Genomic DNA, 6,676 nt, shown 5'->3' with positions numbered 1-6,676 from the left:
TGAGGTGGGGGATTTGTTTGTCCCTTTCTGATTAAAGATTGAGTGGAATTCTAGATGTGGTCACTTTTGTGTCATAATTTTTTTGACCCCCTGAGTGTATGCTTAGTTGTTGAGTATATATTTGGGACCATTAAAATTTTTTGATGTAATATAATCTCACTGTTGTGCTGGTACCTGTTTCACCCTGTGTAATTTTGTTCTGCATCACATATGTTTAGGATTTTACGGAAGATGGTATAGTTTTTATTGGAAAAAAAAAAAATCCTTAATCTTACCACAGTGTGCATAAAAGCAATACTATTTTGTGACTAAATATTTTATATTAAATTTTACATCAGCAACTGTCTTGCAAAAAAATTCAGGGAAAATAGGATGGAGTAAAAAAATAGATAACTATAAACATGAAATTAGTATTCCAAAGAGACTTTGAAATTTCTTAACAATGATGGTAGACTAACTCATCAAAATGGAAAATGGATGATTTAGGAATACCAATTTAATGACTTATTTGACTTAACAAAAATAAAAAAAAAGAAGAATTAAAGCTGAAGGAAAATGGCATTAGTGGGTTTTTTGTTTTTTTTTTAATATTCTGACTTCCTTTGAAATACCAGTTTTAGTGAATCAAAGATGGTTGCAAAATAAATGCTTTACAAGGATACCATCTTTTGAAATTTATTATAATACTTGATTAAAATACAGCAATTAAACTTTGGATTTAACTCAGTGACTACGTTTTTTCCCCTTATTCCAAAATCTAAATTATATTAATTAGTAAATGAAGCTAAGTGTTTGTGTCTATCGTTTTTACAGATGGCTTTGATTGGATGGCAGTGCTTCCATAAATGAGAGCTTATTCAGTTCCCCAGCAAACAACAGAACCCTTCTTATATATTTTCAAGCATTGATTTACTTCTCAACAATCAAAGCATAGTGTTGCAAAAATCAGGATGTTACAGGCATTAATGTATGAGGTACAAGTAGAAGTAAGAGAAACTGAAGTCCAAAGCTGGATAATAGTTGACAACACTCAAAATCTCAGGTTAGCAATTTGTTCTTGAAAATTGAGTGTTGCATGAAAGAGTCTGTGCTAACTATAATGCCAAACCTTTTCTGCTGAAACTTTATTAGTGTACGTTAGTAATTTCAGATTTAAATGGAAGTATGCATCAGGGAAAAATAATTAGCCATCTTTTCCTCAGAAAGTTCGTATTAAATCACACCCAAAGGTCAAGTTTTTGCAGTGAGTTTGGAATGTGCCAGGGCAGTTCTCAGCAAAATTGGTCACTAAAAGACTAAGTACAATCTGCTGCAGTATAAGGGTGCCTATGATGTCTTAATAATCTGAAATATCATTTTTGCAACTTTGGTGTCAGAGCAGAAATAGTAACAGGGAAATCTGGAATTTGCAGGTTTTTCTAATTAGTGTGAATTTTAATCCTTCCCAATTTGTTAGACTTCACTTGAGCATTATGCTCCACATTTTTGTCCCTATAGTCATCTTCACGTCTTTTAGGCCCAGGAAGTCATTCTTATGAATAGTAATGATAAAGGAACTGATTTTGTTGATTTTTTTTTTATTTTATTTTATTTTTTTATGTTCCTTCAGTTTTTCAGTGCTTCATCTTGTGTTGTATGATGCTGCATCTCTTAATATGTAAGGCACTTCTATAGTATTTATAGGGATCTTGGATTTTGGACTTCAATCACTTTATTTAGTAGAAGTACAGTTGGTAAATTACTGGTCATAGTCAAAAGAATAATAGAAGTATTTCTGAACGTTTTATTTTTATGAAGCTCTGAAGTACTGGTAAAATACATAGCTGCATATCTGGTAATACTGTCTAACTCATAGTTGGACAGTTAGTTGTTCCAGTTACCTGGTGCTTGCAGCCTGGCAGGACATGTCTACACTTACGTGACACTCATGGAAGATGTAAGTAGTTGGGAAGCGAGTGAGCTGGGGGCAGCAGTGGGTGTGCTCTTGCTCCGTGACTTTCACTTTTTTGTTTATGAAAATCTAGAGATTATTTCAGAAAACAGAAATAATGGGATTGGAAGAAGCAATGGACATTAAAAAAAAAAAAAGTGGATATGAGTTAGGAGGGGAATGAGAAATGATGTTATGAGACAAGGTTTCATTCTAGAACTCTCCCTCTTTCTCTCCCTTCCTCGGTCAGTGCTTTTTATTCTTAATGCCATTTGCCCACATTGCAAGAAAGCCTTGTTGTATTAAAAGTGGCTCGGTCATCTTAAGTGCATTTTAACCATAACCATGGTATGGTTTACAGGATAAACCCAAAGTATTATATGGAGTATTTTACATTTATTTTGCAGGATAAATCATTAGGTACTTTAAACACAAATGAGATGGAGAGGAAGGAATATTATACTCAAAGCTTCTCAAAAAGAATTGTATGAAATAGTTAAGAATGTATGTCTTTTGTAAGGTAACCAGAAACTCACATGTACTTAATATATTGAAGAGTTTGTGTTTGTGCGTCCCTGAACAATAAGGGCTGCTATATAACTTCAAGTATATACACATTTATGTTTATATTGTACGTGATATAGTACTTGAACCTGGAAACTTTATCTGATGTATTTGTAAAGATGAGTTTTATGCCACTTCCTGACAGCTACACTTGGCAACAGGCCACCCTTGTGCTCTTACATTCCTTCCTTAGCTGTCCTAGACTGAAGACGGAACAGTGTCTTTTCTGTGTCTGAATTGGTGCCAATTGTTCTCATGTATGCTTACCAGCTTTGAGCCTAGGTTTACTGGGATACCAGACAAAAGGCGTTCTCAGCATCTTCACCTTGAAAGCCACATCCCTACAAAATGAATGACTACTGACCACAAAGCTTTCCAGCTCCTTCAGTTCTCTAGAAGAAACATCTGTGGATAAACCTACTCGCCAAGGCCACTTGAATGACTTCCAGCAGAGTTCACTGCTTGTGGATCCAGCTTGCTGTGTTCCTGGGATAGATGCTGTTCCAATGTGGTTCTTCTATTAATTTTTTCCTAATGGTGATCAAATTGAGTCATGCTGAGTCACGGAGATAACCTGTTTCAGCTTCTTCCTCTAAGTTTGTTGTACCAGATACTTCCCTTGAGGCTGCAGAAGTTTCTCATGAATTTCAAATACAGAGTACCTGGTTCCCCAATGAAGCATACCTTTACACTAATGGAAGTAATTCCAAGATTTCTAGATTTTTTTCTGCTGTACACAGAGGAGAGCTGTTCTCAGGTAACAGTGTCCAATGCCAGAAGACAGATCTCCTATATCATGAGATTGGAAGGATCTGAAAGCTGGAATGTCTCACAGTAAGTTACCTATAAAACATACCTGTCTGTATTATACCCACCTGGTAGCCAACATCAGCCTGTCTGTCTCCCACAGCCCACCTAAAGGAAAAGTCATGTTTTTGTGGAATTGATTGTCATGTTGGTCCAATCCTTTTAACAGACCAAGGGTTAAACTGCCTAAATAATTGCTGCCTGTGTTTCTGCAAACTCCACAGATTTCAGAAACTTTAGTTAGAGAACTGGCTGGTAAGAGTTACGCTGCTCCTGCAGTTCCATCAGGAATTTAGATTCCCTTCCACCCAACAGAAGTTACTTTGTTTCCCTCGCTAAATTATGTTTCTTAGCATCAGTAAAGCGACCATGGACATTCAGCCCTCCATTTATCAACCATTTCACGGCCGCAGAGGCATCCTGGAGCAGTGTTGTCTATGCTAGAGTAGTTCCACAGGTCCACTGGCTTGAGGTCAGAAAGCAGGAGGACAGATGGGTTTCTGCTTCGACTCACCGACAACATAAATGTAAAACTGAGTAAGAAGTTACCAGCAACTGAAGTTTTTAAAGGTAAGTTATCTACATGAATGTTCTGCATTTGTTCTTGCTGCTTTCTCTTTCTGGAATCCAGAAGACACAGCCACATTGAGGTTGTGCTTCAGTCCAGACAGGAGGCAGGGCATGTGGATGTGCTGCTGAACAGCAAAATGTTTAAAGCATTTGCAGTGCCTTACCTCAACTATAGCCACAACGTAAGGTCTGTTAGTTACGCAAGGAAGACCTAACTTGCTATGTTTTTGTAGGTGGCTGGCTATCTGGTGACTTTGTGTCTTGATTTGAGATATCTCTATTTGCAGTCATATTTACTGGAGCATAAATTCTTTCTTTTTTTTTTTTAATATATAAATTGAAATTAATAAAACTGTTTAAAGGTGAAATAAAATTGCTGAGAAAAAGAGTTTTTAAAAAGGAGAGGGGACATGCAGTCTTCTGCAAGCCAAGAGTACTTATGAATAATGTGAAAACAATACAATCCAGTGGGCACTATGAAAAACATGCATGTTGAGTGCTACTAGGGAATGACTGCACTAGCTGCTGATGTGCAGTGGTCTCAGAGCTATGCCAAAAGTGTCACTGTGTGCTGGTCACTCACAGGATTTTTCTGAAACGGCTCTATGCAAACAACTCTGATTTGGGTTCAGACCTGGAAATTATTTGGCATCAAGGTGGAATTATGCTCACAAACTGTGAATCTCTTTACGTATGGACTTGGGGTGATTTGATCTGAATAATGTGGATTTTGGTACTCTGCTTGCAAACAACCCTAAATGACATGTACAAAGATGTTGTATCTGCTCTGTCCACCCAAAGGAGCTCAGAAGCACTCAGTAGTGAGTTCATCTCTACTAGCATTGCTTCTGGAAGTATGTGCATCCTGGAGCCCTTCTGCTATGCTCATGAGATCTAAGGTGAGCTTAGTCCTTTCTGTTATATTTCAGGAGTATGTTTTATTGACTGAAGTTTTAGAAATTTGGTTTTAATCTATGCATACCTTACTAAAGCTTATTTTAAACCTGTTGATGTTGAGTGGCCGCCTGATAGCATTCAGGTGGGAGATTGATGCTGCTACATCAGAGGGTGCAGGACAGTCATCCACCTTCTGGTAAAGTCAGGAACATGTTAGGTGTGTTTGCTCTGTCATTGTATTGATGCTGAGTAAATAAGGATCCCTGAAGGAAGCTGTGATCAGGAATGTGTGTTTCATTTCTCCACTCAGGAGACATGGGGGTAAGTGGAAGCAGCTCCTAATGAACTGATCCATGAAAGTCTCTGCTAACAACAGAGAACATGTGGGGGAAACTGAAAAATATTTCCAATCTGCTTCCTCTTTTACATATCTGAAAACTGTTACTTCAGATCATTTTACCTTGAAACAAGCTTCTTTCCTTCCTGCAGCTCCTACCAGCCTCCCCAGTTCCCCCCAAGCCAAAGGAACTTTCTCTGCTGCTGCTATAGAGGGTTTGCAGATTAGCCCAAAGAGCTGAAAGCTGTGATTCTTATTAAAGAAATTACTGCTGGTTAAAGCCATTTCAATGTATTAGCATGCATGGGCTTATCCTCAACATGGAAATAAATCTTGAACCCATTTAAAGGACTAGATTACCTGTAGTCAGAAAAAAGGAAGATGTAAACATTTGTTCTTGCTGTTCATATGGCTCACTATTAGCGCTCTCTGAAGAAAGAGGCACAATTTCACCTTAGAGCACACACTCCTTTGGAACCAAGTACAAAGATGTTTGGTGTGTCAGACAGGCAGTGGTATGAGATTTTGGTTGTCATCAAGCCCTATATAGATGCTCTGCACTGCAAGGTGAGAATGACCGCAGCTCTCACACTTCAGATAGCAGAACTCTCAGTCAGTTTGGTGAATAAAACAGACTCTATTTGGACATCCAAAAATCAGACTTCTTTCCTGCAGAGTGAGGTGCCTGACAGCAGTGATTGGCTGGACCGGAGCCTCTAGGAGCTGAACTCCAGTCCTTTAATATGTTCACTTTTCCTGATTAAAATATCTAATTCACATAATTTTGTAGTAAGGAAGGGCTTTGTTTGCATGGCACAAATTTCCCAGTGTTGTTCCCTCTCCTGCTAGGATCTCAGATGGTGAACCCAGTCCTGCTGTCATCTACCTGCCCTTGGGCTTTGCTGACGTTTCTTCCCTAAAGTATTCCTTGCACGTGAGTTTACTTCTCAGCTCTAGCCAACCTGCCTGCTTTCCAAAGCTGCTAGTGAAGTATTTGCTCCTGCTTGTCAGTGTCCCTCTGCTGCCATCTGTCAGACGGCAACAAAATGGAACGGAATATTGGTGGGAAGACTCCTCCTCCACTGCCATACCACCAACATCTGCTTCTGATGTTGCAGGGCAACACAACAACATAGGAGGCATTACTTTCGGAGCAGCCCTCGTAGTTTTGTTCTCGCTACGCACAGCTTTGTTTTTATTTTCATTTCAGTTTCTCTAAGTTTCCTTACCAGCTTAGTCCAAACTGCATGAACACTGCGAACGACGGCACTTTGGAATCAGGTGCTGCAGAGTTTACAGCCATCTGCCCACCTGTCCTTTCTGTCGGCGCCCGCTGTTCGCAGCTCCAGAGCCTAATTCAACCAAACGCGCTGCCCGGTTGCTCAGACGCCGCTGGAAGAACACAGGGCCTATTTACAAGTACGCCGCTTAACGACGGGCCCAGGAGCGGGAGGAGAAAGCAGCCCTCCTGCGCACCACGAGCGCGGCTCCCGCCCCGCACCCCTGCCGTTCTTTGCTCCCAGCCCTCGGCAGCGGCCTCGGGGCGCCGAGCGGGGCTTTGTTGGCGGCCG

The 6,676-nt window shown here is 39.9% G+C and overlaps 1 protein-coding gene across 1 annotated transcript in view; it reads left to right on the top strand.

Annotated features, from left to right (window-relative positions):
- TRIP11 (thyroid hormone receptor interactor 11) overlaps positions 1-6,676 on the top strand; it is a 308,569-nt gene that overhangs the window by 212,512 nt on the left and 89,381 nt on the right.

This window comes from Meleagris gallopavo, chromosome 5, assembly GCF_000146605.3.
Source record: "Meleagris gallopavo isolate NT-WF06-2002-E0010 breed Aviagen turkey brand Nicholas breeding stock chromosome 5, Turkey_5.1, whole genome shotgun sequence".
Taxonomy (NCBI): domain Eukaryota; kingdom Metazoa; phylum Chordata; class Aves; order Galliformes; family Phasianidae; genus Meleagris; species Meleagris gallopavo.
The sequence above is the reverse complement of the archived record's forward strand: the minus strand, read 5'-3'. Positions and strand labels throughout refer to the sequence as shown.